Raw genomic sequence first — 19,070 nt, 5'->3', positions numbered from 1 at the left:
ATTTCTCAGGGATAGGGGAGCCAGACTAGCTAATTGTTAGGTACTTTCTTAGAAGGCATTGTACAAGGAGTGTGGTTCAAGGAGTCCTGCGTCTTAACATATGTCAAGCACCGAAACCTCAAGTCTCACACTAGGTTCAAGTCCTTTCATATTGGTGTAGAAGTTTATCAATCCTACATGGATTGGTTTCATTTTTAACTGTGTACTCTTTTGGCACTTTTCAAGTTAAATCTGTGCTTCTTTGGCACTATGTAGATAAAGTCTGTGCTCCTTTTTTTTTTTTTTGATCCCTAGAATCAGACACAATCATAAATCAAAGTCCCACAACATTTATCAATAAATGGCAGGTTTCCATAGTCTAAGGCTTTTCTGGTATACATTTATATGCTAAGCAAATGAATATCTTGGCTTATTGAAAAAATCAAAAATGGTTAAAAGAAAATCTTTTCAATACAATTACATGTACTTCAAATGCAAAAAATGAGAGAAAGAAAAAAATACTATATGGCACAAATAAAGTGCAATAAAATAGTACAGATCCATCAATAGGGAAGTCTTATCATAATCAATAGTTAAATACTATCAATATGGTCAATTATTCATTATCAACAGAGGGTACTCATTTTACATGGCTACAATGAATCCATGAGTCCCTCTCCCCAATTTTAATAGCTATCGGTGTAATTAATAGGACTTGGAATGGTCCCCATCATAAGCAGGTTCAGTCGACCCAGTACGTTTGAAATTCTTTATATACACACTGGGTTTAAATCTTTATATACACACCTGGGTTTAAATCATGAAGTGAGAAGTCTATGGGTCCTGCTTGAACAGCAACTCAAGAGGCATGGAGTTCTTTCAATTCTGTTATAGATAGCTAAATCCAGTCTTCACACTTAACTAGAGGCAAGATGCCAATCTGAAGTGTCATATCTCTAAGACTGACTATGGCTGCCTACTTTATCCTAATTCAATTGTTCTGTGATCCCTCACTTATAGCAGGAGTTATGTTCCAGAGACCCCCCCACGATAGGTGAAAATCTGTGAAGTAGTGGTGTTATATTTAATTTATTATTCTTTGATGATAAGCATCTTCCTTTGGCACTTGGGTTCATTGCCAGAAGCGTTAGAAGGGGCAGAACGTTTTTCAAACTTTTATGAACTGTCACAGAGCAACACTACACACAGCAATCAGACATCAATGTGAAATAAACACAGAGAGATGCTGAACTTATGGACACAGTGCTGGAGAGCAAACAGACCAATGCTACAGTAGCTGAGCCAATCAGCACCCGAGATACAGAACACAGCTCTATGGTTTGTCACCTTTCATTCTATCAGCCAATAGTGTGTGTGTTCAACCTCACATTGGCAAACTTGGGCAAGTGGTAGTGGTGTACTACATTTCCACTGAGTGCAGTAGTATTCATCTGCAAAATTCCACAATATAGCAAAAACTCCACAATACAGAATTAGTTATATATATATATTTTTAAACCCATGCTACAGTGAAGCTGCAATAAGTGAACCATGATATAGCAAGGGATGACTTTATCTCTAAATCTACCTTTTACACGCTGACTTGTAAGGGAAGGAGAAGGGAAGTAAATTAGCAAAACCAAAAAGTTCTAACTTTTTACAAGGTTCTGCATTTACCCAAGTCAAGAAGCATTTATGAAATGTATGTGGTGTGCTAGGTACTACGCTAAGTACTATTAGGAAGAATGGCTTTTTTTTTTTCCCAAAGAAGTGGAAAAGGTAGATTGAACAGAGAAATTCTCTTTAACCTCTACCATCTTAATTTTATCCTCAAAAAATTCTACCTTTGGTTATAAGCAGGCCCTTTTCTGACCATGAAAAGGTGAAAGGGATTTTTTTTAAATCCTTACTTTCTTAGTAATAAACTCTAAGACAGAAGGGCAAAAGCTAGTAGGTAAATGAGGTTTAGTGACTTGCCCAAGGTCACATTGCTTGGAGTGTCTAAGGCCAAATTTGAATCCAGGTCTCCTCCCATCCTATCCCTCCCACCAACTCTAGGCCTGGCATTCTCTATCCACTGTGTTACCTAGCTGCCCCAGTAAAGGAAAAATTATCAGTTTCTGAAAACTATGACTACTTTTCGAGCAAAGTTGGTTCAGATAAGATGCTTGGGGAAATACTTCAAATCATCAACAATGGTTACTACTCAGCTCATCTCTGCAGTGCAAACCTCATCACCTTTGAAGATGATGCAATCAGATTGAGGGCTAGAAAAATCCATAGGTCCCTGTGTCCAACACTCATTTTTTCCCTCCCGCAGAGGACTCATAAATGTTAAGTAACTTGTACAAGGTCACTCTAATAGTGAATGGCAGAACCAGAATTTGAACCCAAAGCACCTATCCTCTTTTCTATATACCACAGCACTTATATTCTCACAAATAAGAATCTAGGACTCCTCCACCTCCCACATTCTCCCTTATCTTTGTTTCAGTGTACCTGGACTTGCAATATAAAGAAAAGTTTTTTTTTTTTTAATTACCCTATTTTCACCAGAAATATCCTTGCCTAGCAGGAGCTAGAAGAACTTGAATTAGCCATAATGCCTCAAAAAGCAGCAAGCAATGATCTCTGTTTTGTTTGTTTTGGATGTTTACTTCCTAAACATCTTGAGATTACCAGCCACCTCAAGTCCACTCTATGAAATATATTCTCTGAGTACAGTTGGTGAATAACTATTATAATAAAATTTTAATTAAGTCTGTATAGAATAGAAATTAATAGGATTTTAAAACAGAACTTTTCCAGACTTAAAAAAAAACAAACAGCTTTTACTGCTGTCTTAACCACTAGATTGAAAAGTGGCAGAAAATACAAGAGACATCAAGAGAACTTCCTCTCCATAAAGAACTCTTTGGCATCAGCATGGCATCCATTCATTGGAAGGTAAGCTTGTCACATCTCCCTTGGGCAAAAACCTTCATCTTGTTTTTACCCTGAGCCAAACTCAGAATCATAGGAAAGAAAGAACATCCAATAATCCAGCAATCCTATCTGTCCCAAGAAGTGGAAAAGCTCTGAAAAATCTAGATGATCACTCCTAATGGTCAAAGGAACTGAAAAATCAGATTGTCTTGATCCCCATGGTATTTATTATTACAGTTGTCTATAAGTAGAACCAGTATTTCTAATATTTGCTACCAATTTGTTCTTTTTTAGTCACCTTTACTTCTAGATAGATCAGAGGTAAAGAGTCACAGGAGGGAAGACAACTGATTTATAGATGTTAAATGGAAGTATATGTCTGAACCCAAATTGCCTAATCTGGCAAGATTTTTTTAAGAGTGGTAAAGTCAGAAGGTTAAAAGGCTAGTAGGACGACATGTTGGTATTCTTAGAGAATCAAAGAGAGTCAACCAAAAAATTTATTGAAACAATTAACATATAGCAAAGTTGCAGCATATAAAATGAATCCACATAAATCATCAGTATTTCTCCATACTACCAATAAAATCCAACAGCAAGAGATGTAGAGAATTTCCATTTATAATAACTAGGCAATCAATATAAAATACCTGGGAGTTTACCTGCCACGACAAATCCAGGAACTATATGATCACAACTACAAAATATTTTTCACACATTTAAAATCAGATCTAAACAATTAGAAAAATATTAATTGGAATGACCTAAACCTATATGTATAACAATATTTATAGCAGCAATTTGTGTAGTAACAAAGAATTGGAAACTGACAGGAAAACCATAAATTGGGGAATGGCTAAACAAACTATGGTATATAATTGTATATAATCAAATACTACTGACCCATGAGAAATGACAAACAAAATAATCACAAAAAAAACCTGGAAAGACTTGAAGTGATGCAAAGGGAAGTGAGGAGATCCAAGAGAACATTGTACAAATTAACAGCAATAAAGTATGATGATCAGCTGTGAATGATAAAACTATTATCAGCAATGTAGGAATTCAGAACAATTCTAAAGGACTCATGACAAAAAAGGCTATCCAGTGCTACAGAAGGAACTGACAAAGATTGAATGCAGATTGAAACATGTCATTCTTCAATGTATTTATTCCATGAATTTTTCTCCAGGACTAAGAGATATGTGAATTCTTTTTCAACATGATGAACAAGGAAATATATACTGTGTAATAGTGTATATATGATCTGTATCACCTGCTGCACTGGGAAAGGGGGAGAGGTGGGAAAGGGAGAAAGATCCTAAAATGTCAGAAAATGATTACTGAAAATTCTGCCATGTAATGGGGGGAAGGGGTAAGGAGAAGGAAAGCTAGTATGGCAAAGGCTTAGGGAATAAGAGGTAAGAGACAGTTCTAGAAGACAGTCTAAAAAAAAGGGAAAATAGAAACATTTATTTGAAAGAATAGAAACAAAATGAGTATATGAAAAGAGGAAGAGGAATAAAAAAATGTGAGCCAGGAAGGGTCTGGCCAGTGGTCATCAATAAATAACATATATGAAAATTCTCAGTATATACTACTTAGGATCCTAAAATGGGAGAATTGAAAGGACCCTTAGAAATCATCCTTTTATAGGGGTGGGTGGAGTGGGGTAAATAATGAGGCACAGAGAGGTCATATGATCAAAATTTAATTATAAGATGGTACTTGGTTATCTAATCTAAACCCTCATTTTACAGATAAAGAACAAGAACCAGAATCAGAGAGATCATCACTTTTTAGAAGCCAAACAACGAGTACTTGCATCCAAAATCCAGGTCTCCTGACATGTAGTCCAATGTCCTTTCCTTTACATTACAGTGATGTAATACTTTAAAAAGTTTATATGGAGGTAATCTTAAGTAATTAATAATAGCTTGGAGAAGAAATAACAGGTAAAGACTTAATTCAAATGAAGGCTCCTCTTAAGTTATATATCTATGATCCCATACAACAAACACCAACTGCAAGATTGGGGATGCCTATTAAGTGCTTAAACAGTAAGTGTTGCAGATACAAACATAAAAAGAGGAGTCCCAGACCCCAGAAAGCTAGCAGAATATTAAGGGGCCTGGGGAAACTAGGGGATGGATATACATAAAAATAAAATATACACGATAGATCAAGAGAAGGGCAAATAAAAGATAAAAAGCTACAAAAAATTGGGGGGAAGATATATATCCTACAGAAAGCAGGGGTAGTTAGGGAAGACTTCTTTGAGAATATGACTTTGACATCTGAATTAGGTCTGGAAGGAAAGGTGGGGCATCAAAAGAAATTGATAAGAGTAAATGGGAATATATTCTCCAAGTCTAGGGATGAGGGACAGCTTGCACAATGTGAAAAAAAGGCACAGAAACAAGGAGCAGTAAAAGAGGAGGGGCAGAGAGTAGTCTAGTTTGCAAAGAATATGATTTGGTTAGAGGCTGACCACTGAGGGCCTGAATGGCAGGGCCTTTGAGGTACCTTCCAGCTCAAAATCTAGGATCCAAGGATCATGAAGCTCTATTAGGTAAGTACTGCAAGTAGTATTTATTCTTTTCTCGTAAATAAGCAGAATTTAGAATGGTTGTATACCCAGGGCCATCCAGCTAATAAGTGACATGGGGATGTACTTGGGGTGTTTGGGGAAAGGCTAGCTCCTCCAACCGTGAGGACTTGCTGAGAACCATTTTCAGGGCTTCTCCCTTCTTCTAATGTTCACCTTTCACCCCTAATAAACTCTCTGAAGATGGGTTAAACTAGGCAGAGGGTAACTGGCTTCAAATCTGTTGGTAATTTGGGGGTAAAGGGGTGTCTATCCCCAGGAATGTGAAGACATTCCCCATAGGAATGGGCAGATGAAAACAATTTGTTCCAACAACCATGAAGGCAATAGAAGCAGGAGTTATGGAGTACTTACAGTGTGGTTAGACATTAAATAAGTCCAGGCCATCACCAATCATCTTGACCCTTGTCTTGTCACTGGTCTTCAATGACTCTGGAAGAGACAGTGAGGCTGACAACTTTGTCCCTCACTGTCCCTCACTTTGTCCCTCATATATCCAATGTATGTTCTAGTCAAAAGATATTACTAGTGATGTCACTGGTCTTCTTCAAATATGAAGGACAAACAATTGGCCAAAAAGGTACTAGGACCATATTTCTCTGAATATCTTCCTATCCCCTTTGACATTCCTTCCTTTTACCTTGAACTGCAGATCCATTCCTTATGACTAGCTCCCTGCTGATTACTATTTCTGCCCCATGTAATTTTCTTAGATAGCCAAATGCCTTTCATAGCCTCTGGGGCATCTGGCAGGAGGTGGCTAAAATTCTGGCATATGTTCTGAAAATCTTTTTATTACATTAGTAACACAACACATGGTTAAAAAGTTAACATTTGTTCCAGAAACAAGGAGTTTGTTGGTAAGAAAATGTGAAGAAAAGCTACATATATCCCAATCTAAGTGATACAAGTTCCCCAATCAAGTCACCAAATTCAGATGAGCTACATCTATATCCTCTGGAACTGAAACAAATGACAGATGTGATTACTGCACCACTCAATGATCTTGGAAAGATCATGGGGAAAGATCATGGAGAACAGAAGAGGTCTTACTGTCCTAGAGAAGGACAAATGATCCAATTAAAAAAAAAAAGAAGAATGGAGTCTGCAAATTTTAAAACCAAGAATCCTTAGATTCTTCATTAGATTCTAAACAATATAAAAAGAATGAATACCTAGTAAATGTCTAGAAAATGTTCACAAAGACAAAGAATGGTTTCATCAAGAATGGGTCATGGGGGGACAGCTCGGTAGTTCAGTAGATTGAGAGCCAGGCCTAGAGACGGGAGGTCCTGGGTTCAAATCTGGCCTCAGACACTTCCCAGCTGTGTGACCCTGGGCAAGTCACTTGACCTCCATTGCCTAGCCCTTACCACTCTTCTGCCTTGGAGCCAATACACAGTGTTGACTCCAAGACAGAAGGTAGGGGTTTAAAAAAAAAAAGAATGGGTCATGGCCTAGTTGGGGACCTGAACCTTCCTCTATCAGAACTAGATAAATCAAACCAAAAAATAAATAAGAAAGAGGTAAGAGAAGTGAATGAAATCTTAGAAAAATTAGAGTTAGTAAATATGTGGAGAAAAATAAATAGGGACAAAAAATAATATACCTTTTCAGCAGCACATGGTACATTCACAAAGATTGACCATGTACTAGGACATAAAAACATTGCAAACAAATGCAAAAGAGCAGAAATAATAAATGCAACCATCTCAGATCACAATGCAATGAAAATAATAATTAGTAAGGGTACATGGAGAGACAAATCAAAAATTAATTGGAAACTAAACAATACAATTCTCCAAATTTGGTTAAAGAAAAAAATCATAGAAACAATAATTTCATTTAAGAAAATGACAATGATGAGACATCCTTTCAAAATCTATGGGATGCAGCCAAAGCAGTACTCAAAGGAAAATTTATATCCTTGAGTTCATATATTAACAAACTAGAGAGGGCAGAGGTCAATGAATTGGGCATGAAAATTAAAAAACTAGAAAGTGAACAAATTAAAAATCCTCAGATGAAGAATAAATTAAGAGATCCTAAAGATCAAAGGAGAAATTAATAAAATTGAAAATCAAAGAACTATTTATTTAAAAAATAAGACTAGAAGCTGGCACTTTGAAAAAACAAATAAAAGAGACAAAGTAAAGGTCAATCTAATTTTAAAAAGGAAAGAAGAAAACCAAATTGACAGTATCCAAGATGAAAAGGGAGATATCACCTCTAATGAAGAGGAAATTAAGGCAATCATTAAAAACTATTATGCCCAATTATATGGCAATAAATATGGCAATCTAGGTGATATGGATGAATATTTACAAAAATATAAATTGCCTAGACTAATAGAGGAAGAAATAGACTACCTAAATAACCTGATATCAGAAAAAGAAATTGAACAAACCATCAAAGAACTCCCTAAGAAAAAATCCCCAGGTCCAGATGGATTCACAAATGAATTCTATCAAGCATTCAAAGAACAACTAATTCAAATATTACACAAACTATTTGATAGAAAAAGCAAAGAAGAAGTTCTACCAAATTCCTTTTATGACACAAATATGGTACTGATTCCAAAGCCAGGCAGGTCAAAAACAGAGAATGAAAACTATAGACCCATCTCCTTAATGAACATAGATGCAAAAATCTTAAATAGGATACTAGGAAAAAGACTCCAGCAAGTGATCACGAGGGTTATTCACTATGACCAGGTAGGATTCATACCAGGAATGCAAGGATGGTTCAATATTAGGAAAACCATCCACATAATTGACCATATTAACAAGCAAGCTGACAAAAATCACATGATTATCTCAATAGGTGCAGAAAAAAACCTTTGACAAAATGCAACACCCATTCCTATTGAAAACACTAGAAAGCATAGGAATAGAAGGTCCTTTCCTAAAAATAATAAACAGTATATATCTAAAACCATCATCTGCAATGGGGATAAACTAGAAGCCTTCCCAATAAGATCAGGAGTGAAACAAAGATGCCCATTATCACCGCTATTATTTAACATTGTACTAGAAACATTAGCAGTAGCAATTAGAGAAGAAAAAGAAACTGAAGGTATTCAAATTGGCAATGAGGAGACCAAGCTATCACTCTTTGCGGATAATATGATGGTCTACTTAAAGAATCCTAGAGAATCAACTAAAAATCTAGTGGAAATAATCAACAACTTTAGCAAAGTTGTAGGACACAAAATAAACCCGCATAAGTCATCAGCATTTCTATGTATCTCCAACACATCTCAGCAGCAAGGACTAGAAAGAGAAATTCCGTTTAAAATCACCCTAGACAATATAAAATACTTGGGAATCTATCTGCCGAGACAAACACAGGAACTATATGAACACAACTACAAAACACTTTCCACACAATTAAAACTAGATCTAAACAATTGGAAAAACATTGATTGCTCATGGGTGGGACGAGCTAACATAAAAATGACAATCCTACCCAAATTAATGTACTTATTTAGTGCCATACCCATTGAACTACCAAAAAACTTTTTTACTGAATTAGAAAAAAACATAACAAAGTTCATTTGGAAGAAAAAAAGATCAAGGATATCCAGGGAAATCATGAAAAAAAATGCAAAGGAAGGAGGCCTTGCAGTCCCAGATCTCAAACTATACTACAAAGCAGTGGTCATCAAAACAATTTGGTACTGGCTAAGAGACAGAAAGGAAGACCAGTGGAATAGACTTGGGGTAAGTGACCACAGCAAGACAGTCTATAATAAGCCCAAAGATCCCAGCTTTGGGGCCAAAAATCCACTATTTGACAAAAACTGCTGGGAAAATTGGAAGACCGTGTGGGAGAGATTAGGTTTAGATCAATATCTCACACCCTACACCAAGATAAACTCAGAATGAGTGAATGAATTAAATATAAAGAAGGAAACTATAAGCAAATTAGGTGAATACAGAATAGTATACATGTCAGATCTTTGAAAAAAGAAAGACTTTAAAACCAAGCAAGAGCTAGAAAAAAATCACAAAACATAAAATAAATAATTTTGGTTACATCAAATTAAAATGATTTTGTACAAAAAAAACTAATGCAACCAGAATTAGAAGTGAAGCAACAAATTGGGGAAAAAATCTTCATAACAAAAACCTCTGACAAAGGTCTAATTACTCAAATTTATAAAGAGCTAAATCAATTGTACAAAAAATCAAGTCATTCTCCAATTGATAAATGGGCAAGAGACATGAATAGGTAATTTTCAGTTAAAGAAATCAAAACTATTGATAAGCACATGAAAAAGTGTTCTAAATCTCTTATAATCAGAGAGATGCAAATCGAAACAACTCTGAGGTATCACCTCATACCTAGCTGATTGGCTAACATGACAACAACAGAAAGTAATGAACGCTGGAGGAGATGTGGCAAAGTCAGGATATTAATGCATTGCTGGTGGAGTTGTGAATTGATCCAACCATTCTGGAGGGCAAGTTGGAACTATGCCCAAAGGGCGCTAAAAGACTGTCTGCCCTTTGATCCAGCCATAGCACTGCTGGGGTTGTACCCCCAAAGAGATCATAAGGAAAAAGACATGTACAAAAATATTCATAGCTGCGCTCTTTATGGTGGCAAAAAAATTGGAAAATGAGGGGATGCCCTTCAATTGGGGAATGGCTGAACAAATTGTGGTATACGTTGGTGATGGAATACTATTGTGCTCAAAGGAATAATAAAGTGGAGGAATTCCATGGGAACTGGAATGACCTCCAGGAATTGATGCAGAGTGAAAGGAGCAGAACCAGGAGAACATTGTACACAGAGACCGATACATTGCAGTACAATCGAATGTCATGGACTTCTCCATTAGTGGCAATGCAGTGATCCTGAACAACCTGGAGGAATCTACAAGAAAAAAAAAAACATCCACATTCAGAGGAAAAACTGTGGGAGTAGAAACACAGAAGAAAAACAACTGCTTGAATATATAGGTGGAGGGGATATGGCTGAGGATATAGACTCTAAATTAACATCCTAATGCAAACACCAACAACATGGAAATAGGTTCTGATCAAAGACACATGTAATACCCAATGAAACTGCATGTCGGCTACAGGAAGGGTAGGGGAAGGGGAGGGAGGGAAATAATATGATTCTTGTAACCAATGAAAAATATTCTAAATTGACTAAATAATTTAATTTTAAAAAAGAGAGAATGGGTCATGGCACATTGAACTCATATGCTTTTTTTGGAAAGAGCTATGAGACTATGAGGAATGTCACTCCAGTTATTCTTATAAACAAAATGGAGAGTAGGGAGTTAAATAATGGTATAACTAAATAGATTCAGGGCTGGTTGAAGGGCTAAATCTGAATAGTAACCAATCTTTACTTATTCAAAGTCAGCTTGGAAAGACTCCAAAAATCTATGGGGCAATATGTTTAACACTTTTATCAAGATTTGGATCAACTTTGCAAATGACACAAAGCTGGAAGGGAAAACTAATAACACACTAGATGGCAGTAAGGCTCTAGAAAGACAGACAAGCTAGAACACCGAGCTGAAGTTAATATGATGAAATTTAAAGGTAACACGTTGCAAGTGTTCAAAAACAAATTTCACAAATATAAGGCATTAAGCAGCAGCTTATTTGAAAAAAGAGAAGAGGATTTTTAGTGGAATGAAAGCCCAAAGTGGATAAACACTGTGGTAATACAACAGCCAAATAAGCTAATGCCAACTCAGATTGCAATAAAAAAAAAAAAAGGCCCCAGGTCCAGGGCTTAAGTGGATTATGTCACAATGAAGGAAGACCATCTCTCAAAAAGTTGTTTGGAAAGTGAGTGTGCAAGTCAGGAAATATTTGCTATGGAAGCTGACAGGATAAGTGGGGGAATAGAGGTGTTTCATGCCAGGTAGTTTTGAGAGTGGTTAATATAGTTTCAATAGGAATAATATTCAAGATTCAGTGGCTCAGGGACCCTTGCTTGAAGCTAAGAGTCAGCATCTTTTCCCTAAATTTTGCTCACATTCTTTAGTCCCTCTCAAGATTCAACTCTTAACAGCTAAAGCTTTAAGTTAAGATATTCTAGGGAGAAGGGCTGACCAGTATCCTCCTCACTTGGTCTGATAGTCCAAGAAACATCACTTTTACCTTCTAAAGCAAAAGAAAAATTCTCAGGTGACCATTTTAAATTCAAGCTTCTGTCCCAGGTGGAGAAACTGAAAGAAAAGATTAAGTTGCAAGAGCTGACAGTTTATCTACCTTGGCAGAACTCTGAAGGTAAGAAATAACTGGAGTGGTCATCAGCACGAACTAATATTTTGAGAGAGGTAAAAGGAAGATGTAGGACTATAAGAATTGGCAGAAAATGACAGGTAGGGCTATAACAGGTTAAGCCTCAATAAAGGCCTTTCCATAAGCATGCCACTGGCTCAAGAAAAGATAGTAACCTAGTGTCAACACAGTGTGACAAGCAAACAACAATCTTGGAAGGACTTGCCTAGTCTTGGTAAGACCAGGTTAACTCTTTCATCTTCTCAGGCAGAATAGAGGAATGGCATGCATTAACCATAATCACAAAGCAGAGCAACTGCTGCCCATGGTTCTAATGAGAGGCTAAGCCTCTCTAACAATCTAAGGCTGTTTGCCCTTGATTAGCTATATGGTCAGTTGAATGTGGAATTATACAAGGAGGGGTAAGCTACAGATCTCGGGGCTAGCAAACAACAGCCCACAGCCAGCTTGTCTGTTTCTGTAGGCCCACAAGCTAAAAATGGTTTTTATATCTTATAGCCCACTCCTAATGCAGAGAGAGAATTGTTCTCAAAAGCCTATCTGCGGGGGGCAGCTCAGTGGATTGAGAGCCAGGCCTAGAGATGGGAGGTCCTAAGTTCAAATCTGGCCTCCGACACTTCCCAGTTGTGTGACCCTGGGCAAGCCTTGACCCCCATTGCCTGATTCCAAGACAGAAGGTAAGGGTTTTAAAAAAAAAAAGCCTACCTCTTTCTTTCTCATATTTTCATGAAAGGTAAACCACATGTAGATCAAGTTGACAAATACTGGGTACTTACTCAGTATCAGGCACTGTGGTAAGTGCTAGAGATATAAATACAAGTTAAAAGATAGTCTCTGTCCTTGAGGAGCTTACATTCTAATGAAGGAAGAGACTGCATAGAAGGGAGCTGAAAAGCTGAAGTGGGGGAGGCTCCTAAGCAGAATCCATGGTGAAGAAGTGTGAAGAATTTGGCAAGAATTAGTTTGTCCTCTTCTTCAAAATAGAGTTTCAGGAAGAACTCAGGAATGGAAGAAGCAGGCTGCAAAAGTGGAGGTAGAAGTAGCATTTAATTCTCAAAGATTTTATAAAAATGAGAAAATAGACATATAGGTAATTATTAATATTATCCTGATCACAAGTTAACCCCAAGGGACACATGATGAAAAATGCTATCCCCGGCCACAAAAAGAACTGCCAGAATCTGAATGCAGGTGGAAGCATACTCCACTTTCCATTTTATTTCCTTCATGAGTTTTTTCTTGTATGTGTAAGATGTCTTCTTTCACACCATGAGAAATATGGAAATATCTATTGCAAGATAGCATTGATATGACATATCAGATTATTTACCATCTTGGGTGGGGATGGAAAAGGATGGGAGAGAATATAAATCCCATGCAATTCACTGGTGAGAAAAATCATCACCATTAGGTTGTATTAATACCATTTTGTTAATTTCTCATTCATTCATACAGGTTCATTACTATTTGTTTTCATTGCTGGCAGATAGATGGGCTTTAGGAAAAAAGTTAAAAGAAACACAAGTTATACTTTCATTAGAGAAAGAGAATGTACCCAAAGCAGTAGCTATGAAATGTGATCTCTCCTTAGATGAAATTCTGTAGTTACTAACAGAATGATATGTCAAATTAGCATCTCTCAGGGGGCACTCAAACCTACCAATGTTTGGTCACACTTCATTTCACCATGCTCATGTGGTCTCCTCATTTCCTGGCACAGATCAGTTTGGAACTTCTATTGCAATGAGAAGGAGCAAGATGGAACATTAACAAGAGATTAGAGATTTGGCTAAAGTAACAAGATGACTGTCAGGGAAGTAGAATGTGTATTTCAATATGTCACTGGCCAGAAATCTGGGGCAGGTACCCCCAGCTGGTATCAAAAGTTACAAAGGAACTTTAGGAACTGCAAGATGTCTGGTTTGTAGAGCTGAAAGTAATCCAAGAGGTGGCATCTAAATAGAGGACATCTTACTTGTAGGTCAAAAACTCTTAAAGTTGGTAGATGAGTGCTGACTATCTGGTACCTAAAATAGCTTACCAAACAGCATTTTATTTCCAACAAAGTAATTTACATTAGTTGAAATAATAGAGAAACTATTCTAAAGCAGCCACAGACTACATCCTGACCCAGTGGTGGCCTCCAGCACTGAGATACTATCAGAAAGTTCTCAAGGTCAAAACTATTTTCAAAATAATACTATTGTTTAGTCACACTTGGCTCTCAGTGACCCCATTTGGGGGTTTTTTGGCAAAGATACTGGAAGGGTTTGCCATTTCCTTCTCCAGCTTATTTTATAAATGAGAAAACAAGACAAACAGGGTTAAATGACTTGTCCAGGATCATCCAGCTAGTGTCTGAGGCCAGATTTGACCAGATTCAGAGCTCTATCCACTACCACCTAGCTGCCCCCAATTAATAAGGATAGACTAAGGTTCAAAATGTTGGTGTTTTATCAGTTTATTAACAAAGTGCATGAATCTGTTAACAAAATGGGCCAAATGGCTACCTCGTTTCAGTTAGTAATAATACTAAGAAATTTTACTTTATAATATGGTAATATTGTATTTTAAATAGTAAATATTGATAAGATACAATCCACATAAACAAAAGCTCTTTATGGGATTGGGATCCTCAATAACTTTTTTAAAAAACCTTCACCTTCCATCTTAGAACCAAATGCTAATACTCTTTATAATCCTGCAACAAAAGTCAAATATGAAATAAAGACTATAGTATTATGCTACTGCACAATTTTATGGCAATAATTACACCATTAATCCTCCCAACAATAAACATCTGAAGTAATTATTTGATGCAATAGTTCCCTGGACAACTGTAAAAGCCTTCTGAAAAGTATCCTTACCTCCTCACTGTACTCCCGACTATTTTCCATTCAAATGGCAAAGGGATTTTCTTAAAGTGAAGGTCTGATCACATTGACTCTTTAATAAAAATTCCAGTGGCTTCCTACTACCTCTAGGATAAAATACAAACCCCTTTGGTTTGACATTAAAGGCTCTTTTAAGATATGGCCCCAACTTAATTTTTCAGCCTTCTTATACAATACTACTCTCTACACATTTTTCTGGTCTTCATAATCTTAGTCAATAAGTCAACAGCACTTATTAAATACCTACTCTGTACCAGGCACAGTAGTAAGCACTGGGGATATAAGACAAAAACAGTACTTGCTTTCAAGGTGCTCATTCATAGTCTAATATGGAAGGCAACATGCAAACAACTACACAAATGATATATAAAGGATGAACTGAAATACAGGTCAAATCCCTCAAAGAAAATATCAGCATAAAGGAGGGCCTAAAAAAGGTCCTTGCAGCAGGTAAGATTTTAACCGAGACTTCTGGAAAGCCAGGAGGTGAAGATAAGGAAGAATGGTAGTCCAGGAATAGGAACTGTCAGTGAAAATGCATGTCTAGAGTTGGGAGATGTAAGTATCCTGATCACGAAGGTCAGAGTCACTGGATCACATAATACATGGAATGACTTGAGGTAGGAAGGGATTGGACCATGAAGGGTTTTTAAAGCCAAATAGAGAATTTTATATTTGGTTCTAGAGGTGATAGGGAGCCGCCACCAAAAAAGATTTTGCTTTAGCAAGAAGGGCCTTCATATGAAATGGGAGTGAAGGAGATAGTAGAAGGTCACACCTGAGGGATGAAGCAGTGGGGAGTAGAGAGAACCCTCAGCAAATGACCTTATTTATTTAGGATAAAACATAAGACAAGGTTTTCAGGTGAGAAGGTAGGAGAAGAGAGTATAGTAGGTTTGTGAAGAGATGAAAAGATTTGGAAGATCTGCTTTGGTGAGTAGGACTATGAATTCATTAGGGAAGACTGCCTGCCAGAGTGAAGAGCCCATTGAGATTACTACACAACATAAATCTGAAGTGGACTCAGTCTGCATGGTCTCATTTTCTCCAGCTTGGATCAGCAGCATGTAAGTAGGAACAAAGGCAGTGGATAGCAAGAGTAATTCAAGGGTGAGATTTGGTACGGCAATTTCAGAAACAGAATAAAGGCAAAAGGACTCAGGAGAAAAATAGTGTAAAATTGAACTATTTCACCAAGGAGTCAAGAAGAAGAGTTTAATTGGTGCAGGGGAAAAGGCCTATTGAGAACTGGGGGGTGGGGGTGGGGTATAGAATGAATGAAAGTACAGTCAGTGCTAGAAAGGGTAGATAGGAAGGGACAGTTGTCACTGAGAGTGTCAGGTCTCAGGGAGAGACAGAGATGGAAAGAGTAGGAAAAGAAAAAGATTTAAAATGAAAGCAAATTTGTTACATAAGGAATAGACATTCTAGAGTGTACAGTGGAGGGGATTGGTACTTTTTCAGTGGGACACAGGATATTAATTTGAAGACAATGGTAATAGAAGATTCAGCAGGGGGACTGGGAAAAGGATGTGAATGATGACAATTGGGGATCAGAATTATTGTGATGAGGAGGGAGAGTTTGTTCATCTTAGAGGAAAAGAGTTCAGGTAGATTATTAACATCCTTAAGGAGTTTGGCCTTAAGGTCAGTTTTCTTAGGCAATTCAAGGGAAGAAAGGGAAAGGAGGGAAAACTAAATAAATGGTGTTGTTATTCCCCTTCCCCAAGGCAGGAGACTAAGCAGGAGATGTGATGTAATATTATTTCTCCTCTTCCTGTGGTAGGTTGGAAACTAGGCAAGAGACCTGTCAAGATGGAATGGAATTTTCTCCCCTTACCAAAAAGGCAGGAAACTGGTGCAAGATGGAATGGTGCTTATAGGAAATTGGAGACTATGGAAACAGCTAATTATAAGTATCTAGGAAGCCAACCCAAGTCATTCTTATTTTACCACCATCAAATTCTGTAATGCAGATAGGTAGTTCCAGGTGGAGCTGCTGATGCAGTCCAGGCTGCCACAGAGCAGAGCCTAAGTGACCTTGGACTAGGAGGCTTCACCCCAGTGGGACTCGTGGAGAACCTTTTGGAGTTTGTACATGTTGATCTGGGCCTGCCATGGTGGGGAGCCATTGTAACATACACTGTTGTTGCAAGAATCATGATTTCCCCCCTCCTTGTGAAAGGCCAATGGGAGGCAGTGAAGATCAATAACCACATGCCTGAGATTCACAAATTTTCCACCCGAATGAATGAGGCCAAGTTATCAGGGGACAAATTTGAATTTTCCAGGGCCTTTTCAGAACTACAGCTTTACCAGAAGAAACATAATGTGAGTCCTATGAGAGGATTCATTGTTCCCCTAGACCAGGCTCCTATATTCATTTCCTTCTTCATTGCACTGAGAGAAATGGCCTATTTCCCTGTGCCCAGCATGCAGAATGGTGGTCTCTGATGGTTCCAGGATCTCACAGCAGCTGATCCCCTATATGCATTGCCCGTTAGTCACAGCATCAATGTGGGCAATCCTGGAGCTGGGTGCTGAAACTGGTGTCAACAATGCCAACCTTTGTATGATGAAAACTGTCTTCCAAGTGCTGCCCCTGATATTCTTGCCTTTTACCATCAATTTCCCCATTGCAGTGTTCACATACTGGTTCTCTTCCAACCTCTTCTCGTTGGCCCAAGTGAGTTTCCTGCAGATCCCAGCTGTACGTATTTGGCTTCAAATTCCAAAGCGAATCATACATGAGCCAAGTCAGTTGCCTACACAGAAGGACCTCATTAAGAGCATCAAAACAGGCTGGAAAAATGCCCAGACAGATCACCAGCTAAAGGAGCAGGAATGCTGCATGAGGGATAACCTGCAGCTTGCAGCTCGAGGTCCCTTACACAGACCTTTACCCACAACACCTTGTTATAGCCTGAAGGTAAACAGCCTCCTACTACCACCAGTACCAGCAGTAAACCAAAGTCACAGAAGCCCTGGAGGGATACTCTTGGATGACCAGTGTATTCACCATCTACATAATGGGGAGCTTTGATTACCAAGAGCCTCAGAGTTCCTGAGAGCAAGATCTGGGCAGTGACTCCCTACCATGTTCCTAGGAGCAATGAAATTATGACATTCAATCTCACAAATGTTCAATGCCACAGACTCTAGATAAACTAACCCACAGTGGGTTTGGGAAGGCTTTCAGTAGTATATGCATAGCAAGCATCTGAGCCACTTTCTCTTCTCTGAAAAGGTGGTAAACTTCTGTATTCATAAAAAAAAATTTTCTATGATAAAGATCTCATTTTTCAAATATACAGAGAACTAGGTCAAACTTATAATATGTCATTTACCAATTGACAAATGGTCAAAGGATATAAAAAATTTTTCAGAGGAAGAAATAAAAATTATCTAGTTATATGAAAAAATTATTTCAATCACTGTTGATTGGAGAAATGCAAATTGAGACCATTCTGAGGTACCATCTCACACCTATCATATTGGCTAACATGACAGAAAATTATCAATAAGAGCTCAGAAGGCTCTATCACAGATTGGGCACAAATAACCTGTATAAAAAGTAGAGATGGAGATTTCTCTAAATTTATACATCTCATGTTTCTTTTAAGCTACCATAATTCTGTTTGGCACATAGAGCACAGTACCTTCTTTCATATGGACATGCCATGCTGAATGGCCCTGTGCCAGTGTCTCCTGTTTCTTACAATCAATAACAAAGTTCTTCAGAGAGACCCTTATAGTGTCCTTGCATCACTTTTTCTGATCTCTGTGTGAGCCACTTGCATTGTGTGAATTTTCTGCAAAATAGTCTTCTAAGCAGACATACATTTGGCATTTGAACAATGTGGCCAGTCCATCAGAGCTGTGGTCTCTGCAACAGACTGAGGATGCTTGGAAGTTCATCTCAAGAAAGGATCTCAATGTCTGGTGCCTTATCTTGACAGTTAATCCTTAGAATCTTACTAAAACAGTTCCTGATATATTCTGGTTTCACAGGCATTCATTCAACAGTGCAGCACAATAGCTATAGATTTTCAGTTTGGTAGGCAACCTAATGCATAGTCTCTCCCACACTTTCCTTTAGAGCTTCCCTAACACTGAACTAGTTCTGGCAATGCATGTATCAACCTCATCACTGCATGCTAACATCACATTGACTCCTTCCTCTAATACAGTGGTTCTCAACCTTTCTAATGCCGTGACCCCACAATACAGTTCCTCATGTTGCAGTGACCCCAAACCAAAAAATTATTTTGGTGGCTACTTCAAAACTGTAATTTTGCTACAGTTATGATTTGGAATGTAAATACCTGATATGCATTATGTATTCTCATTGCTACAATGAGAGGTTGAGAACTGCTGCTTTTGGGATAT

General features: G+C 37.8%; 1 protein-coding gene and 1 pseudogene across 3 annotated transcripts in view; one reads left to right on the top strand and one right to left on the bottom strand.

Moving 5' to 3' along the window:
- The window catches only part of EYA3 (EYA transcriptional coactivator and phosphatase 3), a 112,707-nt gene that overhangs the window by 78,004 nt on the left and 15,633 nt on the right, over positions 1-19,070 (bottom strand). The window contains exon 1 of one of the 3 annotated variants that reach the window (XM_056795432.1): positions 12,641-12,788. The exons of the other annotated variants lie outside the window; for them this stretch is intronic. The gene's annotated coding sequence lies outside the window, so the exon portion shown is untranslated. Of the gene's footprint in view, positions 1-12,640; positions 12,789-19,070 lie in introns of those variants that run through there. 3 annotated transcript variants of the gene reach the window in all.
- On the top strand, positions 1,234-18,055 carry LOC107652288 (mitochondrial inner membrane protein OXA1L-like; annotated as a pseudogene).

This window comes from Monodelphis domestica, chromosome 4 (assembly GCF_027887165.1).
Source record: "Monodelphis domestica isolate mMonDom1 chromosome 4, mMonDom1.pri, whole genome shotgun sequence".
Classification (NCBI taxonomy): Eukaryota; Metazoa; Chordata; class Mammalia; order Didelphimorphia; family Didelphidae; genus Monodelphis; species Monodelphis domestica.
Note: the sequence above shows the minus strand (reverse complement) of the source record. Positions and strands in the feature narration are given on the sequence as shown.